The sequence below is a fragment of the Orcinus orca genome, chromosome 5, assembly GCF_937001465.1.
Source record: "Orcinus orca chromosome 5, mOrcOrc1.1, whole genome shotgun sequence".
NCBI lineage: Eukaryota > Metazoa > Chordata > Mammalia > Artiodactyla > Delphinidae > Orcinus > Orcinus orca.
The window spans coordinates 30,227,216-30,252,661 of record NC_064563.1 but is presented as its reverse complement, the minus strand read 5'-3'; the positions used below and the strand labels follow the sequence as shown (position 1 = coordinate 30,252,661).

Here is a 25,446-nt window from a genome sequence, read left to right as displayed (position 1 = left end):
ACATCCCCATAACTTATTTATTTTATAACGAGAAGTTTGTACTTTTTGATCCCCTTCCCCCATTCTGCCCTTCCCCCACCACTCCCCTGCCTCTGGAAACCAACAACCAACCTGTTCTCCGTATCTATGAGTTTGGGGTTTTTTGATTGTTTGCTTATTTTATATTTCACATATAAGTGAGATCAAACAGTACTTCTCTTTCTCTGTCTGAATTATTTCACATAGCACAATGCCTTCAAGGGCCGTCCAGGTTGTCACAAAAGGCAAGATTTCCTTTGTTTATGGCTGAATAATTTTCCTTTCTGTGTGTATCTATATCTATCTATAGATAGATATAGATACACCACAATTTCTTTATCTATTTATCCATCAATGGACACTTCGGTTGTTTCCATGTATTGGCTATTGTAAATGATGCTACAATGAACATGGGGACGCATATATCTTTTAGTGTTTTTGTTTCCTTCAAACAAATACACAGAAGAAGAAATGCTGAATCATATGATAGATCTATTTTTAATTTTTTGAGGAACTTCCGACGATTTTCATAGCGACTACAACAATTTACATTCCCACCACTGCAAAAGGGTTCCTTTTTCTCCACATACAACACTCATTCTGCATTTAGGATTTTCTCCCATTTGCTAAGTTGCCTTTTCTTTTTGTTGACGGTTTCCTTTGTTGTGCAGAAGCTTTTTTTTTATTTTATTATCATTATTATTGGCCACACCATGTGGCTTGTGGGATCTCAGTTCCCCAACCAGGGACGGAACCTGGGTCGCGGCAGTAAAGTGCCAAATCCTAACCACTAGACCACCAGGGAACTCCCTGCAGAAGGTTTTTAATTTGATGTAGTCCCACTTGTTTATTTTTGCTTTTGTTCCCTTTGCTTTTGATGTCAAATATAAAAAATCATCACCAAGACCAACAACAATGAGGTTAAAGCCTATGTTTTCTTCTCGGAGTTTATAGTTCCAGGTCTAAAACATTTAAGTCTTCAATCCATTTTCAGTTTATTTTGTGTATGGTGTAAGATAGTGGTCCAGTTTCATTCTCTTGCATGTGGCTGTCCAGTTTTCCCAACACCTTTTATTGAAGAGGCTGCCATGTTCCATTGTATATTCTTGGCTCCTTTGTTATGGTCATAAATTAATTGACCATACATGCATGGATTTATTTCTGGGCTCTCTATTATTTTCCATTGGTCTATATGTCTGTTTTTAATGTCAATGTCATACTATTATGATATCTATAACCTTGTGACATAGTTTGAAATCAGGAAGTATAGTGTCTCCAGCTTTGTTCTTTTTCAAGAATGCTTTGGCTATTTGCGGCCTTTTGTGGTTCCACAGAAATCTTAGCGTTCTTTGTTCTATTTCTGTGAAAAATGTCATTTGGATTTTGGTAAGGATTGCATTGAATCTGTAGATTGCTTTGGACAGAATGGATATTTTAACAACATTAATTCTTCCAAATCATGAGCATGTAGTATCTTTCCATTTGTGTCTTCTTCACTTTCTTTCATCAATGTCTTAAAGTTTTCAGTCTTTGACCTCCTTGGTTAAATTTATTCCTAGATATTTTACTCTATTTCTTGCAATTGTAAATGGGATTGTTTTCTTATTTTTTCTTTCTAATAGTTCATTGTTAGCATACAGAAATGCAACAGATATTTGTATATTGGTTTTTGTATCTGCCAACTTTACTAGATTCATTTATCAGTTCTAACATATTTTTGGTGAAGTCTTTAGGGTTTTCTATATACAATACAGAATATCATGTCATCTGTAAATAGGGACAGTTTTACTTCTTTTCCAATTTGGATGCCTTTTTTTTTTCCTTGCCTAATTACTCTGGCTAGGACTTCCAGACTATGTTGAATAAAAATGGCAAGAGTGGGCATCTTTGGTCCCTGATCTTGAAGGAAAAGCTTTCAGCTTTTTCTTTTCACCAGTGAGTATGATGTTAGCTGTGGGCTTGTCCTATATGGTCCTTATTATGTTGAGGTACGTTCCCAAAATACACAGGTTGTTGAGTTTTTATCATAAATGGATGTTAAATTTTGTCAAATTTCTCCACCTATTAAGATGATCACATGATTTCCATCCTTCATTTTGTCTGTGTGGTGTTATCACATTGACTGATTTACAAATGTGGACCATCTTGCATACCTGAAATACATCCCACTTGATCATGGTGTATGATTCTTTTAACATACTGCTGAATTTGATTTGTTAATATTTTGTTGAGGACTTCTGCATCTATGTTCATCAGGGATACTGGCCTGTAATTTTCCTTTGTTGTGGTGTCCTTGTCTGGTTTTGGTATCAGGGTAATGCTGACCTCATAATATGAGTTTGGAAGTGTTCTTCCTCTTCTATTTTTTGGAAGAATTTGAGAAAGACTGGTAATTCTTCTTTATATGTTTGGTAGAATTCACCAGTGAAGCTACCTGGTCCTGAACTTTTGTTTGTTGAGAGGTTTTTGTTACAGATCAATCTCTTTACCAGTAATCAGTCTGTTTAGATTTTCTATTTCTTCATCATTCAGTCTTGGAAGGTTGTATGTTTCTGAAAATTTATCCATTTATTTTAGGCTGTCTAATTTTTAAGTAAAAGCTACCATTAGAGGTCCATTTGACTTCACGTCTCAGCTTCAAAACTGACATGTGGAAACTGAGGGAATACTCTCAAGGAATTTAAAAATGTATTGGTTAAAACATTCGCAATGAAAGAGAGCTTTAAGAATCCAAATTATCTAACAGAACATGGAAAACTAACTCAAAAAGACTTATAATTACATGATAAAGAGTTCTGCCTAATGACCTGCGATGAATTTAAAACAAGCCCCCCAATTCTTTTACCTTCCTCCTATTAAGAAGTGAGGGCTATGTTCCCTCCCCTTGAATCTGAATTTGGTGACTGCTTGACCAATTAAATAAAGCAGAGGTAATACACTAGTAGACCCAGGTTTAAGAAACTGGCAGCTTCCACTTGTTATCTATTCCAACACTTGTTTGTGAGATGCTCATTTTAAGAGCCATATATAGGTGTTTTGACCAACCCCAAATGACTGCCAGCACCAACAGCCAGACTTCTTAGTGACTAGGCCTTTACAACTCTGACCCTCAGACTTTGAGTTTCTCCATCTGAGGCCCAGACATCATGAACCAGAGACAAGCTTACCCTGCTGTGCCCTGTTCAAGTTCTTGACCACAGTGCAAAGGCATAACAAAATGGATGTTTTACATCACTAAGTTTTGTGATAGTTTGTTACAGCAATAGATAATTGGATATACTAGGTTAAGAGAATAAATTATACTACAGCCAAGAATTGATTCATTTGTTTCTTTTTTTTTAAATAAATTTATTTATTTATTTATTTTTGTCTGTGTTGGGTCTTCGTTGCTGCCTGCAGGCATTCTCTAGTTGCTGTGCGCGGGCTTCTCATTGCGGTGGCTTCTCTTGTTGCAGAGCATGGGTTCTAGGCGCACGGGCTTCAGTAGTTGTGCCTCATGGGCTCTAGAGCGCAGGCTCAGTAGTTGTGGTGCACGAGCTTAGTTGCTCCGTGGCATGTGGGATCTTCCCAGACCAGGGCTCAAACCCGTGTCCCCTGCATTGGCAGGTGGATTCTTAACCACTGCACCACCAGGGAAGCCCTCATTTGTTTCTTTAAACACACACACACACACACACACACACACACACACACACACACACACACACTTCCTTAAATACATATTTTTCTCAACGGCATTTCTCATAAGAAATCTTTTCTACTTATATACAAATAGCTTTATTATATTAGCAAATAAGTTAACCTCTGAAATTATAATCACTCAGACCAAAATCCTACTGATATTTAAATGGAACTGAGAAATAAAAGCTAAAATTAAATTACCAGTTATAATCTTGTCTAGTAATCTAGTGTCATTTCCCTCAAAAAAGGAGGTATATTTCCATTACTCAACTTTGATCTATCAAACTTCAGTTACAAAAACTATGAAGACAATTTTCTTGAAATCATAACTACTGAAAAGTAGAATCCAAATTTATGAACAAACTGATACAAACTCTAGTCAGCTTCCTTAATTAGATGTTTGTATGTAAAATTCTTATGTTTTCCAAAGAAAATATAGAATACTTAAACAAGTTCTTAATTTAATATTTCAAAACCAACTAATATATTTGTCTACAACCTGGCACGAACACATAACCTCAGAATTATTTCATCTCCCATAATAAGCTTCCATTCACTACAGGACCATGATGAGGTTTGTACCCAGGACCTGGATAAAGTTACAAAACTATAAGCAGCCTGGCTGTGATAACAAGGAACGAACAGTGATGAAAAGCAGCTTTATCACCTCATATTCCTTAAAATTTGCATTAGAAGAAGGTGAATGTAGGGACTTCCCTGATGGCACAGTGGACAAGACTCCACGCTCCCAATGCAGGGGGCCTGGGTTCAACCTCTGGTCAGGGAACTAACTAGATCCCACACGCGTGCTGCAACCAGGGGTTTGAATGCCGCAACTAAGGAGCCAACGAGCCGCTTAAACTAAGGAGCCTGCCTGCCACAACTAAGGAGCTGGTGAGCCACAACTAAGAGGCCCTGGAGCCGCAACTAAGGAGCTCGCCTGCCACAACTAAGACCCAGTGCAACCAAATAAATAAGGAAGGTGAATGGAGACACAATGGAAACACTTTCCTTGTGCCTTTTAATGTGACTCACTAAAGAAGTAGGATGTGTGTGTTATAAATCTTCTGAGTACAGATCTTTTATTTTATACATTAAGAACTAAGACCTACAGAAATAAGATGACTTTCTGAAGACTACTGTGGTAGAGACTGCTTATCTCCTTCCACAGTTATGGGACTGTGGCGGTGCACTTGGCACACTAGATATTCCAACCTCCTGTGCAGTAAGAATGATCATATACTAAGTTCTCTCCAGTGGAATGTTGAGTGGAAATGACCTGTGTCACTTCAGGTTAGAGCATTTAAGAAAGTTTGTATGCCACCTACACCTTCTCTTTCCTCTTTCACTGGTCACAAAGGAAGAAAGAGTCATGAGATGAAAAAAACCACCTGGAATAGAACCACCTACCAAAGAGGACCGTCCACTTTGGACTGTTCCATGAGTAAGAAATAAACATCTATTATGTTTGAGATATTATTCATTTTCAGTCTGTTACAGCAATTTGGACTTCACTAGTTTAGTCAAACACATAGTTTAGGTAGCTGCAAGGACGTGATTAAAAATCACATATGAACACAAAAGACCGCAAATAGCCAAAACAATCTTGAGGAAGAACAAAGCTGGAGGTATCATGCCCCCTGAAATAAAACTACATATACTATAAAGCTACAGTAATCAAAACAGTATGGGGGAGGGGGACCTCCCTGGTGGTCCAGTGGCTAAGGCTCCACACTCCCAATGCAGGGGGCCCAGGTCTAATCCCTGGTCAGGGAACTAGATACCACATGCCACAACTAAGAGTTTGCATGCTGCAACTAAAGATCCCGCATGCCACAGCAAAGATCCCACATGCCACAACAAAGATCAGGCATGTCACAGCAAAGATCCAGTGCAGCCAAATAAATAAATAAATATTTTTATGAAAGAAAAAACCAGTATGGGGGAATTCGTGGCCGTCCAGTGGTTAGAACTCCACACTTTCACTGCCAAGGGCCCAAGTTTGATCCCTGGATGGGGAACTAAGATCCCACTAGCCATGCAGCATGGCCAAAACAAAACAAAACAAAAAAAAAACACAGTATGGTACTAGCACAGAAACAGACACACAGATCAAGGAACAGAATAGAGAATCCAAAAATGAACCCACACTTATACATCAATTAATCTACAACAAAGGAGGTAAGGATATACAATGGGGAAAAGAGAGCCTCTTCAATAAATGTTGTTCAGAAAACTGGACAGCTACATGAAAAAGAATCAAACTAAACTACTTTCTTACACAGTATACAAAAAAAAAACTCAAAACGGATTAAAGACTTAAATGTCTGAAACCATAAAACACATACAAGAAATCACATGCTGCATGCTCTTTGACATTGGTCTTGGCAATATTTGGGGGGATATGTCTCCTCGGACAAGGGAAACAAAACCAAAAATAAGTGGGACTACGTCAAACTAAAAAGGTTTTGCACAGCAAAGGAAACTATCAACAAAATGAAAAGGCAGCCCACTGAATGGGAGAAGATATCTAGAAACAAGATATCCAATAAGGGGTTAACACCCAAAATATAAACTCATACAACTCAACATCAAAAAACAAACAATCCAATTACAAAATGGGCAGAGAACCTGAACAGATGTTTTTCCAAAGAAGAGATACTGATGGCCAACAGACACATTAAAAAGATGCTCAGGGCTTCCCTGGTGGCGCAGTGGTTGACAGTCCGCCTGCCGATGCAGGGGACACGGGTTCGTGCCCTGGTCCAGGAAGATCCCACATGCTGCAGAGCAGCTAGGCCCATGAGCCATGGCCGTTGAGCCTGCACGTCCGGAGCCTGTGCTCCGCAACGGGAGAGGCCACAACAGTGAGAGGCCCGCGTGCCACAAAAAAAAAAAGATGCTCAACATCACTAATCATCAGGGAAATGTAATCCAAAACTACAATGAGATACCACCTCCACCTGTCAGAATGGCTATCATCAAACAAAAAACCAAGTAACAAGTGTTGGCGAGGATGTGGAGAAAAGGGAACACTGTGCATTGTTGGTGGGATTGTAAACTGGTGCAGCCATTATTGGAAAATAGTATGGAGACTCCTCAAAAAATTAAAAATAGAACTGCCATATGAGCCAGCAATTTCACTTCTGGGTAATCTGTCCAAAAATAATCAAAATATTAATTCAAAAAGATATATGCACTCCAATGTCTACTGCAGTATTATTTACAACAGTCAAGATACGGAAGCAACCTAAGTGTCCATCAATAGACAAATTGATAAAGAAGATGTAATATCTGTATCTATAGTGGAATATTACTCAGCCATAAAGGGGGGAGGGGATCTTGCCATTTTTGACAACATGACTGGATCTAGAGGGCATTATGCTAAGTAAAATAAGTCAGATGAAACAACAAATGCTGCATGATCTCAGTCACAAGTGGAATCTAAAAACCAAACAAATAAAACAAAATGAAAACAGACTCATAGATACAGAGAGCAAACAGGTGTTTGCCAGAAGAAAGGGGGCTGAGGAATGGGCAAAATAAGTGAAGGGGATTAAAAGGTACAAACCTGCAGTTATATAATAAATAAGTCACAGGTATATAATATACAGCATAAGGAATAGGGTCAATAATAACTTTGTATAGGGACAGATGCTTATTAGACTTATCTTGGTGATCATTTCATAATGTACGCATATTTCAAATCACTATGTGGTACACCTGAAACTAACATAATATTGTACATACTGTTTCAATTAAAAAAAAGAAAAACCTCATATATGCTCCCTCAGTTACATTCAGTCCAATGCTCTGTGTACTCTACCACTGTGTTTTCCTTATCACCCTTCTCCAACCAAACAGAAAACGGAATTATGAAGAGGAGTGGGCAACAACATTGATGAGGCTAACATTATGATGTCCCCAAACCATTCACTATTTAAACTCAACAGCTTTAATCCTTGTTCATCACTTTACACATACATTTTTTAATCCCCTGGTAGAAAAGAACATGTTGACAGCTCTCTTTCTCCTCCTGACTAGTCATCTGACTAAAATTACTGTATTTTTCATAAGTAAGTCTAGAGACACAAAGTATGTTGAATTTGAGGCAAGTAGAGCCAAGAGCATTTTCCAAGAGAAGGGGATATTTTAACACAGACTTGAAGAGGAAATTGGCTAGGCAAAGGGAAAAAGAACATACGCAAAGACCTAAGAAACCTTAAGTATTTGAGAAATTCAAAGATTACCCTTTGGAACAGAGCGAGATGGAAAACAGAGGCAGAATGGTAGTGGAGGGGCTGGCCAAATCTCCATTCTGGTAGGCCACATTAAGGTATTGCTCTTCATGCAAAAAACAAGAGGAGACTCAATGAAGAATGTTAAACAAGTGAATAAAAACTGATAGAATAAATTAATTTTAATACACTTCAGTGAGAAAATGAATAGGCAAAGAAAATAAACCCAACAGAAAAATGAGCAAAATAATTAAATAGAAATTTCACAGGAGCCAAAAGTCCCATAAGCATATGAGGCAGGGGTAGAATATTCAAACTCATTAGTCACCAAAGAAATGTAAATTAAAACCACAATGAGATACCATTTCATAGATCACTGCTGGAGGGAGAATGAATTGATTCAACCTCTTCCAAGAAGTTTGGCATCAAAAATTCCATTAGAGGGGGCTTCCCTGTGGCGCAGTGGTTGAGCATCCACCTGCCAATGCAGGGGACACAGGTTCGTGCCCCGGTCCGGGAAGATCCCACATGCCGTGGAGTGGCTGGGCCCATGAGCCATGGTCGCTGAGCCTCTGCGTCCAGAGCCTGTGCTCCCCAACGGGAGAGGCCACAGCGGTGAGAGGCCCGCGTACCGCAAAAAAAAAAAAAAAAAATTCCATTAGTGGACTTCCTTGGTGGCAGAGTGGTTAAGAATCCTCCTGCCAATGCAGGGGACACAGGTTCCATCCCTCGTCCGGGAAGATCCTACATGTCGTGGAGCAACTAAGCCCGGTGCCACAACTACTGAGCCGCACACCTAGAGCCCGCGCTCCACAACAAGAGAAGCCACAGCAATGAGAAGCCTACGCACAGCAACGAAGAGTAGCCCCTGCTCACTGCAACTAGAGAAAGCCCGCACACAGCAACGAAGACACAATGCAGCCAAAAATAAATAAAATTAGAAAAAAAAAAAAATTCCATTACTAGGTATACATCCTAGGAAAACTCTTATCCAAGGTTGTCACACGTACATGGGTATTCAATGTGAAATTTTTCAGTCTCCAAAAACTAGACACAACCTAAATGTGCATTAATAGAATGGATCAATAAATTATATAAAATTAATACAGCTATACACATCACCATGAATGAACCGTCCTAACAATGTAAAATCAAAAAAAGAATATTTGATTCCATTTACTTAAACATAAACATAAAGTCAAATATTGTTCAGAGATGCAAACAGAGATGGTAAAGTTATAAAGAAAAGCTTAAGAAAATAACAAAAAATTCAGCAAAGTATAGCTTGGGGAGAGGGAGGGAGATACGATCGAAGAAGGCACTTATTACAGATTTGGCTGTTATGCAGAGTTTTTCATTTTTCATCATTCTTTAAACTATAAATTTAAGTTTTCACGTGCTCTTCTGTATAGATGCTAAATTTCACACTTTTTTAAAATGGATTAACAGCAATAACAGATGTAAAGCCCCTCGGCAGCATCTGGCATGGAGAATCCATTTGATGGGAACCCACTCCCCATTTTACTGTGACTATGACCTCAGTGTTACTGATAAACCTAAGTTCTAGATTTTTGCTATCATCCACAGTTGCTTCTTCTCCTCTATTCCTACCTAAGAATCCTGACCGTCCTCATGCCCCTAACTACTTCTCCTCATCACCTTTGTCTTTAACTCTGGATTCTAGGAGGGAAGTGACATTAGCATCTACAGCAAGGAATTGTGATCCTGTTCATCTCCATTCCTGCCACCCTTGCTGAAACCTAGAGAGTGAGTTCCTGAATGACAGTTACAGGCTCTTTCATCTTTGCAGTTCTTTCTGCACAGTGCTTGATACAGGACTTCAGTAACTATCTGCTGATTGATGAATAAATAAATACATTATAGAGCTAAGCTACTAGTGAAAATAAGATTAAAGTTTAAAATCAGGCTGGTGCTTCCTCATGTTCTCTAAGCCCTTTCACAGTTTTAAAGACTCTCTTGGCTGCTCAGGAACAACAGAAAGACAATTCCAAAGTTGCTTTAAAATCTCTGCCCACAAAAACAGTAGATGTGTAGTCATCAACTGTAGATAATAATCTCCATTCATTAATAATTCTTAAAACTCTGAATAAAAAATTTAGATCCTTCTTCAAAGTAACAAAAATGATTTTCCATTTCAATTTTTACAATTATAATTTACTTTTATTTTAAAAATTACATTTAAAATGTACTCTATGTATAATGCATAAAACTAGTTCATCCTCTACATAAACAAAACGATGATATTTGATAACATGTGACTGTTTAGCAAGCTCTTATATTGGAAAAGTGTACTGAGATCAACAAGGCAGCCATTTATATTGCCTTTTATACACTACTTCCCCTGTCATGTGGCAGTCAAAAGGCTAAGTGAGATGCTTACAGCAAAGAAAACAGTTTTGAAAGGTCATGCTACACAGATAGCCAGAATTTCTTTCACAATATCCTTACTGTCTGTGGTAGGCTATATGACAATCTAACCACAGTTATTTTCTGAGTAAAAGCAAAAAGCATGTTATCAAAGAACCAGAAACAGTAGGCACTCAACAATATAATCTTTATGAACATTTTTCTAATGCAGAAACATCCAGTGCATATTAAAGAAAAAGAATCCTGAGTCAAAGACAAAGAACTGGGGGAAGAGGAACTAGTAAAAACTGGAAGGCAAGTTTAAACCACTCAGTTTATTCATAATATTCATATAACATGATAAGAAGCTTCTAAAGTAAACTTTTTCAAATTAAAACATGTGATTTACCAAGGAAAAGCATAACTATAACAATATTGAAGCATGAATATGATCTATTTCAAAATTTCCAAATCTTAATAACAATTGCAAACAAGGTACAAAGCTTCAAAATCCTCTCTGCAGGAGCTGTAATCCCATCAGCACTTTTTTTTCCCCTTAATAACTTTTATCAGTCTATTATCCATCTGAACAAGGAATGTCTTTTCCCAACCGTTACACAGACAATGTGTCAGTCAACAGCATGATGAAAATTTCTCCACCTCCTTATAAAATTTCCAATTTTCAAGTGTATCCTAACTCATTTAATCATCTTGTCCTATCCTGGGAGATCATAGTTATTCCTGCCCAGTAATCAAAACACATAGCTTTCTCCTAAGCCAAGTGAAGGTACTTGGTACATTAAACACCACAGCCAGGTTACATAGACAGAATAACCATAAGTTTTTGGCAATGAATTCTTTTCAAGGGTCCATAATTTTAATTCCTGTGAGGATCTCTCACTAAAATTTAACCAGGTGACAACTTTCTTTACCAGTTCTGACCTTATAGCAGAGAATGAGGATGTGTTAATTCTAAACCTACTAGAAAATGATCTAAGATAAACCTTCTTTTAAGGAAATAAATATACTTAAAACATTCCACTGTTCAAAAACAAACTATAAACCAAATCCAGGCAAAGATGTGGAGAAATTATAACCCTTGTATGTTACTGGTGGGAATGTAAAATGGTGCAACCACTGTGGAAGAAAATATAGCAGTTCTTAAAATATTTAAACAAAATTACCAAATGATCCAGCAATTCTACTTCTGGGTATATATCCAAAAGAATTAAAAGCAGGGAGGAAGTCACACGGGTATTTGTACACCCACGTGCATAGCAGTATTATTAACAATAGCCATAAGGTGGAAACAACCCAAATTTCCCTCAATAGATGGGCGGATAAACAAAATATGGTATGTACATACAATGGAATATTATTCAGCCTTAAAAAGGACACTGTGATACATGCTACAACACAGATGAACCTTGAGGACATTATGCTAAGTGAAATAAACCAGCCATGAAAGAACAAACATTGTATGATTCCATTTATACGAGCTACTCAGAATAGGCAAATTCACAGAAACAGAAAGTAGAATAATGGTTATCAGGGATTGGGCTGATAAAAAAGTTGTGGAGAGGGACAGTGGCAATGGTTGCACAACACTGTGAATATATTTATGCCAGGGAATTGTACATTTAAAAACCGTTAGGGACTTCCCTGGTGGCACAGTGGTTAAACAGTCCGCCTGTCAATGCAGGGGACATGGGTTTGATCCCTGGTCCAAGAAGATCCCACATGCTGCAGAGCAATTAAGCCCATGCGCCACAACTACTGAGCCTGTGCTCTAGAGCCCGCGAACCACAACTACTAAGCCCGCGTGCTGCAACTACTGAAGCCCGCGTGCCTAGAGCCCATGCTCTGCAGCAAGAGAAGCCACCGCAATGAGAAGCCCGCATACTACAACAAAGAGTAGCCCCCACTCACCACAACTAGAGAAAGCCCGTGCGCAGCAACAAAGACCCAATGCAGCCAAAAAATAAAAATAAAAATAAAAAAATAAGTAAAAAAAATAAAAACAGTTAAAATGGTCAATGTTCAGGAAGAACACATTGAGCTCTTTCCAAATGTCCACATTTGTACATATCCCAAATTTAATGATTCCTTCATTTATGAAATTTATAAAATTCCTTCATTACTTATTTCAGAGGGAAGTTACTGATAGGATGAAATATGATGATAAAATAAGAATAATAAGGTCACACAGAGTTGTAGATGCTTAACATTTATTTAAGCTCACTCATGCTGAGTACTTGTCATGATGCACTCGTAATAAATGCCATTTTACTGGGACACAATTTGGAATCATGTGTTTTGGAGGATCTTTGAATATGTTAAATCTGAAAATGTCAAGGGTGAGGCTAATGTATTTTTACTTCACTAGCTTTAGGCAGCTAAGGAACACTGGATTTAGAGACAATTTGGAGTTCTATAGCTGTGGGGTTTTTTTCTTAGTATTCAATGTCAATGAGCAAAGTAACCAGACCTCTTCCTTCAATTTAGAGGGAAAAGTCTTTATTTTATTTTCTGGCTGCACTACGTGGCTTGTGGGATCTTAGTTCCCTCACCAGGGATTGAACCTGGGCCCTCGGCAGTGAAAGCTCGGAGTCCTAACCACTGGACTGCTGGGGAATTCCCAGGGAAAGGTCTTTAACTGATCATGAGTGTTGCTTCTATACTCCTGACACCATCTCTCAATCAATCATGATGTGATTTGGAAATCCCCTTTTTATTAAAGTTTTTTAAAAGGGAGTACTCTTGGGTATTTCATTTCTCAATTTTACAGATAGAAGCAACAGCAAGAGAAGGCCCCCTTGACAATGTGAAATGAGTCAACTTATTCTTTCAATCCATCTCAGTCCTGTATCTGCTTTGAGTAAAGAAAAGTGAGCAATACTGTGCAGATGAAACTGAACATTCAGATGCTTTGTACGCATGAAGAAGCTTACCTAATTCATGTATAGCAAGCGTTAACTTATCATAAAAAAATAAAGTCTAACTGGTCAATTTTGTTATGCACACTTTACAATTTTAAAAAGCCTGGGGCTTCCCTGGTGGCGCAGTGGTTGGGAGTCTGCCTGCCGATGCACGGGACACGGGTTCATGCCCCGGTCTGGGAAGATTCCACATGCTGAGGAGCGGCTAGGCCCGTGAGCCATGGCTGCTGAGCCTGCGCGTCTGGAACCTGTGCTCCGCAACGGGAGAGGCCACAACAGTGAGAGGCCCGCGTACCACAAAAAAAAAAAAGCCCAAATCCAGGGACTTCCCTGATGGTTCAGTGGTTAAGACTCCACGCTCCAAATGCAGGGGGCCAGGGTTCGATCCCTGATCGGGGAACTAGATCCCGCATGCTGCAAGTAAAAGATCCCGCATGCTGCAACTAAGACCTGGCGCAGCCAGATAGATAGATATTTTAAAAAATTAATTAATTTAAAAAAACCCAAATCAAAATAAACTTAATTATCAGGAACTACAAGGCCTTCATGCATCCAATCCACCTTTCTCTCTACTCTTCCTACTTCCTTGTGGGATTAAAAAATCTGTTTTATTGTACATCCCCTTCTCTTATCATTGCCTCAGACACTTCAAACATCTGGCCTCACGGTTAGCCACAAGCTACACTGCTCAGCCATAGCCTTGCCTTTCACCCCTCCTGTATCCTCATCCCTGGATCTGCACCTCCACCATCAAAAAGAAGAAAACCCAAAGTCTACAACCTGACTCTAGCTCTTCTACCTTCACTATGTCAGCTTCTACTTCCTCCTGCCTCACTTACTCCATTCCAGTCACACTGGCCCTCTTACTGCTCCTAGAACACATCAAGTACAGTCCACCCTCAGCTCCCCCAACCCTAAGTCAAATATCTACCTGGTCTGCTCCCTTAACTTCACTTAGAGCTGTGAGCCCAAATGTCACCTAATTAGAGAGAGTTTTCCTAATCACACCTTATAAAACAGTAAGCCTACCCTTCCCCCGTCAATATCTACCTTTCCCTAATACATTTCCCTAATATATTTTTAATGGTACTGATTACCATCCAACACAGTATATATTTACTTACTGTTTATCTTCCCCACCCTCATTAGAACATCAATTCCATGAGAAAGGAGCCTCTGTTTTTGTTGACTGTTATAACCCCAGCAGCTAGCACAGTTCTTGGTATATTAGGAGGTGAATATATTATTCAATAAATATGTGTTGAACCAATCATGGCCTCCAATCCCTTGTGCATTACCTTTTACCAAGCCTATATCTCCATAGACAGTTATTCCAACCACCAATGCCAAATTTCTCATTTCCATCTTAAAGGTTATGCTAGCTAAATTCACACTGCCTGCCATGTCAAGTTGTTTATGTTGAACTAGCCTTTATGATTGGTCAACAATCCTTTCTATCCTATCCTGGTGATCATATTAAGTTCCTCCACCATGGTCTCTGACCTGGTCAATTCTAACAGTCTCTTAACTGACCTCCTTGCTTTTCCTGTACTCCTATAGTCCATCTTTAATAAAGCGGCCAGAGGAATCTTTAAAACATGTATCATATCATGACACTTCCCTGTGTAAAACCTTTCCTTAAAAGGTTTCCTTGAGTCTAAACTCTTTACCATGGCCATAAGAACCAACATGGCCTGGCCCTGCCTACTTCTTTAACTTCATCTCATGACTCTATGGTTCTCATCCACTCTGTTCCAGAACACTGGCTTTCTTTCCATTCTTCAAATACATCAAGCTCATTTCTACCTTGAGATTTTCATGCTAGCTTTATTTTCAAGTGACTGAATCCTTGTCCTTCATACCTTACCTTAAAGTCACCTCCTCAGAAGTAGCCAATAAGTCACTTTATCAACTGCCCTCCTCAGATCACATTACAATTTGGTATTTTTATTGTTCGTTTCAACGATCGGCTGCATGAGAAAACTTATCAGGACTTCCCTGGTGGCGCAGTGGTTAAGACTCCATGCTCCCAATGCAGGCAGCCCGGCTTCAATTCCTGGTCCGGGAACTAGATCCCACATGCATGCCGCAACTAAGAGTTCACATGCCACAACTAAGGAGCCAGCGAGCTGCAACTAAGACCCAACTCAACAAAATAAATAAATAAAAACACACCTGGCACAAAGCAGGTGTTCAATGAATATCTGCTGAAGTTGGAAATTACCCTATAACATTTTTCCTAAATGTTTTCTCCTTCCAGAATCCCAACCCCACCACTGATTAACGATTTGCCTTGTAGATAACCTCAATCCCCATCTTATTTTGAAAAGCAGGATAAGAAATTCTACAGTTTTCTTCCTCTTTGCCTAAAAACTCCTTGATTCATCCTCTCTTCCCTTCCTCTGGTTTCTAAGCAGAATGGCTGCTACTCTTTCGTAAGAGTTAAGCCCTTTGCCCAGGTCCTTGATCTCAAACCTTCTTACCTCCTTCAGGCAATTAATCACTCTAATATTTAAACTATTCTACATATTTAAACTACTCTGATGGATCATTCCCTTTCACGTAAAATATACCAAGTGCTAATGCTAAAATGTCTTCTATGTGGCTAACTCTTCAAAATGATCACTGTCTCATTTCCTGCACAAACTTCTTGAAAAACATTCTATTTTATACTTCATGCTTTTTTGTATTTTGTAAAACCACTTACTTAACCTCTTATAATTCATCCTGGTCTACTCAATCTGTTCTCTCAGTTATCAAGAAACCCTTAATAATTATTATCTTATTTTACTACATAATGAACCTAATAATTATTATTAGGTTATATTAATGCCCTAGAGGGGTTCTTGAATTTAATTAAATTTAATGCACTTCTAGGGTATTAAAATCCTTAATCTTTCTAAGCATCTCATCCCTCTCAAGAACCTCTCCTTGAAATTCTTTATTATGCTTCAAAGAAAGACACAATATCTTCATACCTTTCCTCTTATTTTTCCTCTACTGATTCTTTTTAACAACATTTAAAGTTCTGTGCTTTACCTTTTTCTCTCTGCTAGGATACTGGAAATGTTATCTACTTCCACAGCTTAAACTCTATGTGAATTGCTCCAAAATCTGTATCTTCGGGCCCTAAATTATCTTTTTTCTAAATTTTAGTCTCATATTTCCACATTTAAGGAGATATTCTGAAAGTTCTACCTGTACCTCCAAAATCAAAATGTGTCTCACAGAATTCATATGTTATAGTCCCATCTACTTGCCCCCTAATAACCAGTCTTTCCTTGTGGTTTCCTTACTTATGTTATGGTACCATCATACTTCTAGCCACTCAAAATCTTGGATTCATATATATGATTTCTTTCTTCCATATTCCCTGCCAAATCTACCTTTGAAATCTATCCTGCCAAATGAACTCACAGACAACCAGCTTCCACTCCCACCACTCATTCAGGTAGTCATTATTTCACTTTTGCATCACTTATCACAGTGACAAGTGCCGCTAAGCACCTAACTTGCCTGCTAGACTATCAGCCCAGTCTAACACACAAGTTAACATTCCCCTGGCAGGGAATATCTGCCCTCGTTAACAGTGTAACTAGGGTAGACCATGTAATTTATCATACAGAAGACAAGAGTAAAAAATGGCATAAGATAGTTCAGCAATTACACAATGTTTTACGTCAATTATATCTAAATAAAGTTGGAGAAAAAATATTTGGGCATTGAATTATCTACAAGAGGTTTAAACAAAGATATATATTGTCACACTATAACTCCAGTGCTTGGGGAAATGACTGCTGCATCCTAAGTACATACCATATATTGGTTTAATAAATCACTTTAGAGCTAAAATATTCACTTTATCACCTTCTCTTCACTCTTTACTCTACTGCAAACTTATTTTCAGCCACAAACATTGTCCTGAAATGGCCTCTGCTGGGGTCAGCAATGACCTCCTAACTGCCAAATCCAAAAGGCTCTCAGTTTTCAACCTCTCTAAAAAGCTTTAAACACTACTGACCTCTCCTCTCTCCTTCATGAAGTTGGGTTTAATCTGTGGTAAACATAATCCTAAGTACCTGAGTATCTTAAAACAAGGCCTAGGACTTCCTTCCCATCCCCACCCCAGAATAACTAAAAGATTTAGGATCTAAGCAAGATTCACATCTTCCTTCTATACTTAACTTCTGAAAAAATGATGTTAAGTAATTAAAGATACGAAATTGGATACTTACCTTGAAATGATAGCCCCCATTTCAGTCTTTTAGGAAAACAGATGGCATTACTTATTTTTTAAAAGTGAAGTTTTCATGGAAGACTTTTTCAGATTAGAAGATACGCTGCCAAAAAGGGTGAAGATAAAAGATATTAACACCTAAATGGACTAAATTAAAAATAATTTTACTACTTATATGACATAATTGCTTATAACTGTATTTTTAAATATGGGGAAAATATAGAAAACACATGAACCACAATATTTAAGTTACAGAACGTTACAGCTGAAAGGGAGTTAAGTGGACGTCCTGTGCAACTATCTGGATTCTCTTATGTAGATTACCTCCTCTTTCTTGAAAACTTTTCTGTAATATGCTAGTTTTCTTTCTAGCATTTCTAGCATTTCTTTCTAGCATTTCCCAACCCATTCCTCCAACTGGATCATAAGCTGCTAACCATGAGCAGCTTATTTCATTTTTCCCCTTTTCTTCTTTAATGTAATATTTGACACACACAAAATATATGGAAAGATGAATGTAAGCAAGCATTAAGATGAACACTGTAAATTGTAAATCACCACGCCACGTAAGAACATCAGTAACATTACCTACATGCTCCTCTCCTCCCAACCTTTATCCTAAATATTTATTATTCCACTACTTTTTAAAACATACTTTGTCACATATATATTATGTCATTAAACAATATTTTGTTTAGTTCTGTATCCCCTGCTCCCTTTTTCAGCTTGATAACTTGGTATGCTAAGTTATCACAGCATACCAAGTCTTCGGGGTCTTGAATTTTTTCACTCAGTATTTTTCTAAGCTTTATCCATGTTACATTTTCATTGCTCTATATGGTATTTCACTATATAAATATGCCACAGTGTATTTATCTACTCTGTTGACAAACATTTGGATGGTTTAGTTTTTTGCTTTTATCAACATTACTATACAAGTCTCCAGGTACACTTACAGAAGAATTTCTTAAGGGTTAGGCTTCAAACCCAGAAGTGGAGAATTGGTGAGTTATACATACGACATCCAAATTCCCAAGTTTACCAAAAATGCCAACATGTCTTCAACTGAATCACCTTACCAATTCTCCAGCAGTATATGAATCGGTAACACACCTTCTCCAATACCTGGTAGAGTCAGATTTCTTAATTTGTAGCAATACAGAACACATAAAATGGCATCACACTGTAATCTGTTTGTACTTGATTAGGTTGAAGATCTAATAAGACCTTATTAGAGGTCTTATTGAAGACCTTTTCACAAGTTTATTAATGATCCATGTTTGTTTCTGCATTCCTTTGTTCACAGTTTTTAGGCAATTTTATTGGATTGTCTTTTTCTTATGAAATAATATGCTTTGTATATTCAGGACCAGGACTGGCTACATAATTTGCAGTGCCCAGTACAAAATAAAAAAGCAGGGCCACTTATTCAAAAATTAATTTCAAGACAGTAACAGCTTAGCGTTAAAATACGTGTGGGGCCCTGTATGACTGCACAGGTTGTACATCCATAAAGGTGGCCCTGTTCAGGACACTAATTCTCTATTACATATATTACAATTTTCCTCCCAAGTTTGTGGTTTATCTTTTCATCTTCCTTACGGTGTTTTTAGATGGACATTAATTTTAATGTAGTCAAAAATATCAATCATTTTTTGAGTCAGTTTTCTGGTTCACTGAGAAAATCCTATAGCCTTCATAAAACTTTATGGCTTTGCCTTTTCATCTGAGCCCTAATTCATGAGTGCTTTCCAAGGATCAGTGAGCTCACAGCTCTCTCCTCTCAGCCATTATGCCCCATTCTTCACAAACAACATTTCAGGACTTTATGACCTTTGTGATAGTAGCATCCTAATCATTATCATTGAATTCATTTCTGGGCAAGCCCACTCAGATTGGATTGGAGGGACTTCCCTGGTGGTCCAGTGGTTAAGAATCCGCCTTTCCAATGCAGGGGACGCAGATTGGATCCCTGGTCAGGGAACTAAGATCCCACATGCCGCAGGGCAACTAAGCCGGCGCGCTGCAACTACTGAGCCCGCATGCTCTGCTGCCCGTTCACCACAACAAAGAGCCCACACACCTCCCACGTGCCGCAACTAAGACCAACGCAGCCAAACTAATTAATTAATTTTAAAAAACCAAATTGGATTAGAACTTGTGCCACATGCCAAGTCTGGAATTGTTTACATTTGTCAGTAATACTCCAAGTCAGAAATTTTAATAAAAAATTTCAACCATCTGGTTAGAACATTTTACGTTTAAAAAAAAGGGAGAAAAGGCTGAAAAATCTTCAAGTTTCATTAAATTAGCAGGAATCAAAGGAGAGCATGATTGTTGTTATTAAAGTTGAAAATCTTTTTCATTTGGAACCTTCAAAATAAAATTTGGCTAGGAAGCAAATAATTTAATTCTAGTCTTGGCTTCTTTTCTTTTGAAATAAGGTCAATAATATGCTTTTAAAGTGAAAGGAATGTTATAAAACAAATTTTAGAATGATGTCAAAGTGTATCAGACTGTTTACTTTTCCAAAAGTAAGGTAATTAGTCAACTCAAAAATAACCAATTTGCTGGTACAGGATGTTGACAGCTGAGGAGGCTGGGGTGGGGGGGGGCTGGGATAAATGGGAACTCTATGTGCTTCCTGCTCCATTATACTGTAAAACTAAAACTGCTCTAAAAAAATAATATCTATTTAAAAGGGAAAAGAGAAAAGGAAAGCAAAAAATAATAACCAATTTGACACAATATAGGGCAAAAACTAATAGGCAAAACTAATTCTAGGGTGTTAGCTGTCAGAATAGTGACTACCCCTGGGAAGGAAGCAAGCAGAAGTGAGTGGGGTGGGAGGTGGTACACAAAAGCAGAGTTTCTGGTCTCCTGGCAGTGTTCTACTTCTTGGTGATGGTTACATACATGGATCTGTTTACTTTGTGATAAATCATGATACTATATATTGATGATTTTTTGCCATTTACTGTATGTGTTATACTTCACTGAAAAAAGTTAAAAGAAAAAACACACAGTGAACCACTATATCGCATTTGTTAGACTGACAAAAAGATCTGACAGTATCAACTGTTTGAGATTATGTGGAATAACCAAAACATTTTACCTTCCTGGTGACAGTGTAAATTAGTATGACCTCTAAGGAAAAATCAATCTGGTATTATCTAACATATTTCATTATTTTTAAGATGAAGTGTTTTCCACATTTTAACACCTTTGATATAGAAATGCATCTTACAGTCACTATCAGGTAGCAGGAATGCCTCATGTGAACTTGATTCTTTTTCCTGATGTCCTAATAAGACAACTACAACCTTTAATATTTTAGTACACAAACCATGTAAGGACCATTTGAAAAAAGAATATATATCCTGGCTGTAGTCTGAAATCTTTGTTGACATCTTTTGGTAAAAATCACCAAAAAACATCCAGAATGAGTGTCAGAGGCTTATAAAAAAATCCACCTCACTACACCCTTAAGATTTATTCACTCTGCTGTACATATGTTACATTTGAATTAGAAAAAAAAAGTATAAATAAGGATAACAATTTCTGCTTCAAAAACCCCATGAAATAGTTAAGTTCACAGAACACAGCGGGGGGGGGGGGAGTCTTAAAAATATGGACAGACTCCCGACCTCACACATTAGAAAAATGCAAATTAAAACTACACAATTTTCAACCTGTTTACCATGGTACATTGTTGGCAAGGCTGTGAAGATATACACGTCATCCAGCATAACAACAACATAATGGTAAGTATGTGAATTATGTAACCTTATTGTGGTAAATATTTTGCAATATATACCTGTATCAAATCATTACACTGTACATCTTAAATTTACATGATCTTATATGTCAATTAAATCTCAATAAAGCTGGGGAAGGGGGAGAGAAACACACATTATCTCTTTTCATTGGTGGGAGAGTCAGGGTCCAAACATAAGGGCAATTTAGCAATATCTATCAAAATTACAAAGATATATGGCCTTTTATTAGTAATACCACATCTGAATTTATTCCATAATTATATACTTGCATATGGGCAAAATGCCATATGTACAAGGTAGTTCACTGCAATACTGTTACAATAATAAAAAACCAGAAACAAGCCAAACGTCTACCAACAGGGAATTGGTTAAATAAATTATCCAAAGGGAAATCATACAAGTTAAAAAACAAAACAAAACTATATACTCTATGGAAAGATCTTTGGTAAAGATCTCCACTGTTAAGTAAAAAACACAATGTACAAAGGGGAGGGTAAGAAGACCAATCTGCAGAACAACGGGTATAATACGCTACCTTTGGAGTTGGTGAGTTTTTTGGATAGAAAAAAGTGTCTGTACTTTTATTGCCTTTATTTATGTAAAGAAACTCTAGAAGAATCCCTAAGAGGATAATAAATAGTTTCCGGGACAGAGTGGAGTGTTGGAGGAATGCAGTAAATAGGAACAGGGTGGCTGAGGGCTAGAGGTGGGAAAGTTTCTACTGTTTAACTTTCTTATATTGAAAAGGTTTTTAATCCCATGGGAATCTATTACTATTATACATAGATTAGTAAATTAATAAACCAAAATAGGGTCCAAATACTATCAACATACACACACGATGACAAAAACTATTCTTTTACTGTCTCTGTAACTGAGGCAACAACATTATCCATCTCACTGAAGTCTGTAGTGTGAACACATCTATCTGGCCTAAGTCATCAGCCCAAGATCTCTAATACTACTTTCCTTGAGAAAGTATGTTTCCTCCAAAATTCCATTTTGCTTCTCTCAGAGTCAGGGTCAACCTCCTCTCCCCTAACAGTTATATAAAGCCTCATGTCTCTTCTGAACAAAAGCCTCACCTAAGGATTCTCACACTCTCACCTGGTAAGTCCAGGGGTTAGTCTTTTCTACTCACCAGTAATTCACCCTAATAACTAAATCATGGTCTAATAAATAAGGGAATGTACAAAAGGGAGGCATCTAGTGTTTGCCGCCAATAGTATCTCCTCCTTAAACTAAAACAATAAGATAATCCCTATACTGAATTGTCCTCCATACTGAATTATATCATTCATCTCTCATTTACCTAAAATGCAAGACACTATTTGACTAAATTCTGGTAACGACAAGATTAAGTATGAGAGAGTTTGGGGTGCAAGCCTCTGTGCAGATGCTGCTGTCTGTCCATCAGGCCAGCTCCTACGCACCTACACCAGTTCAGGTGGCATTTTCTCTAGAGCCCTTTCTGATCCCCCAAGGCTTACTCCCATGGGATCCTGCTATGACTTGTATGTAACTCATTTATTATAGTGCATTACAAATATTAGTTTGCTTATCTCCCCTGCAGGACTGTGGATCCCTCAGAGCAAGTAGAGAGTCATATTCATATTTACAATCAAAGTACCTGCAAAATGCCTTTGATTAGGGCAGGTAATCAAAAATGTTCACTGAATGAATTAAAGAAACTACACGTGTAGCTAAAATCCCACTTAATGTTCTGCTTAACCCCAAAGGCATTTTACTTCATTCAGTCCCTGTTTTGAAGAAAACAGCAACTCCAATAACACTTTTCCTTACTGAAATATATCAGTATCTTAGATGTATAGTTTTCATACATACAGAATCACTGAAAATACTAAGAAAACATCTCAATCACTTTAGAAGTGTTACATAAACCTATGTAAAAAGTTAAGTATGTCTACTAGGGCTTCCCTGGTGGCACAGTGGTTGAGAGTCCGCCTGCCGATGCAGGGGACACGGGTTCGTGCCCCGGTCCGGGAAGATCCCACATGCCACGGAGCGGCTGGGCCCGTGAGCCATGGCCACTGAGCCTGTGCGTCTGGAGCCTGTGCTCCGCAACGGGAGAGGCCACAATGGTGAGAGGCCTGCGTACCACAATCAATCAATCAATCAATAAAAAGTTAAGTATGTCTACTAAAAGTTAATAAAGGGACTTCCCCAGCAGTCCAGTGGTTAAGAATCCATGCTTCCATAGCAGGGAGCACAGGTTGGATCCCTGGTCGGGGAACTAGGATCCTACATGCCACATGGCATTCCCCCCCGACAAAAAAAAAGGTAATAAAGTAGAAAAACAGCTGCTGTTGGAATGCTAAATTTTTATGAACTTTTGTTCACTTTTTGTTTTAAAGAAATTATGAGATATAATGATAACAAGAAATAAGTATATATAACATTTTCTAAGAAGGTAGACAGCGTTATAGGGACCAAGCATTTCTCCCAGAGTCTCAAACACTAACTGATACAGACATTCCAATAAGGGCTGTCCCATGTGGCTTGAGGAAAAGGAAGCAGAGAACAGAATAATCAACTATTCAAATACACCTAAGAATTGTGCGACAGACAGGTGTTTACAACTCAAAATGGGTTTTCAAATTTTATCAAATACTGGCAAAAGCTGGGAAACAAGGAGAAAAGCAAACTTTAAGGATGCCTTTTAAATACATCCTAGTTAACCTAGTTAACATAAAAGATAGTTATTCTTTTGTACTCTGCTTTTTTTCTTTAACAATCCTGGAAATTACTTTGTATCAGTTCACAGAGATCTTCCTGATTCTTTTTTTACATCTGGACTGTACTTCACTGTGTAGATATACCACTGTTTATGGGTATTTAGATTGTTTCCAATATTTTAACAGTGTAAACTATTGATATCCTCCTGTTCTGCTTCCCCTCAAACAACATCTCAGACAAAAAAACAAAAAAAAACTGGCTCTACCAGCCAAAACATATCAAACTCAACCAACACTCCCACTGTCCCTGACACAGCCTCAGTCTAAGCCAGGGGTCCCCAACCCCCAGGCCATGGACCGGTACCACTCCATGCTCTGTTAGGAACCGGGCTGCACAGTGGCAGGCGGGCAAGCAAGCAAAGCTTCATCTGTATTTAGAGCCGCTCCCCATCGCTCGCATTACCACATGAGCTCCACCTCCTGTCAGATCAGCAGCAGCATTAGATTCTCATGGGAGAGCGAACCCTACTATGAACTGCGCAAGCGACGGATCTAGGCTGCGTGCTCCTTATGAGAATCTAATGCCTGATGATCTGAGGTGGGGCTGAGGCAGTGATGCTAGTGCTGGGGAGTGGCTGCAAATACAGACTATCATTAGAGAGAGGCCTGACTGCACAGTGACCATAATAAATCAACTGCTTGCAGACTCATATCGAAACCCTATCAGTGAGTGGTAAGTGAAAACAAGCTCAAGGCCCCACTGATTCTGCATTATGGTGAGTTGTATAATTACTTCATTATATATTACAATGTAATAATAACAGAAATAAAGTGCACAATAAATGTCATGTGCTTGAATCATCCTGAAACCACCCCCTTCCCCAACCCTCTGTGGAAAAATTGTCTTCCATGTAACCGGTCCCTGGTGCCAAAAAGGTTGGGGACCGTTGGTCAAAGCCACTATCAGCATTTCTGGGCTGTTCTGCTTCAGCACCCTCCTAATCAGTCTCTCTGTCTCCACTCTAGCTGCTCTACAGTTTATCTGTGTCAGAGTAACTACAATGTACCTCACAGAGCAGAAATCAGATTACTCCGATTGTTTGCTTAAAAACCTTACAAAACTTCCCACTGTAACCCTACCTGAGTTGCAACTATGCACTACAAAGACCTTTTATGATCTGGTACTTGTCTACCTCTGACCTCATCTTCCATTCTTCCTCACTGACTTCTTTCTAGTCATAATGATTTGCTTTTTGTTCCTCTCACACTTACTTTGTTCCTAACTTAGTGCTTTTGTACTTGCTATTCTTTCAGTTTAGAATGTTCTGCCCCAGGTCATCTACCACCTTCTAACATCCATGTCTCAATTCAAAAGTTACCTCTTCTAAGAAGTTTCCTGTGTACCACCACAATTAAGATTGTAACCTGGTTCATTCCCTACCACTTTACTACCTTCATAATACTTAACAGTACTTGCAATTCCCATTTATT

At 38.3% G+C, this 25,446-nt stretch overlaps 1 protein-coding gene across 6 annotated transcripts in view; it reads right to left on the bottom strand.

Moving 5' to 3' along the window:
• PIK3CB (phosphatidylinositol-4,5-bisphosphate 3-kinase catalytic subunit beta) overlaps nucleotides 1-25,446 on the bottom strand; it is a 190,824-nt gene that overhangs the window by 128,832 nt on the left and 36,546 nt on the right. For 5 of the 6 annotated variants that reach the window (XM_004278966.4, XM_049710090.1, XM_049710093.1 and 2 more), the window contains exon 2: nucleotides 17,479-17,583. The exons of the other annotated variant lie outside the window; for it this stretch is intronic. The gene's annotated coding sequence lies outside the window, so the exon portion shown is untranslated. The remainder of the gene's footprint in view (nucleotides 1-17,478; nucleotides 17,584-25,446) is intronic. 6 annotated transcript variants of the gene reach the window in all.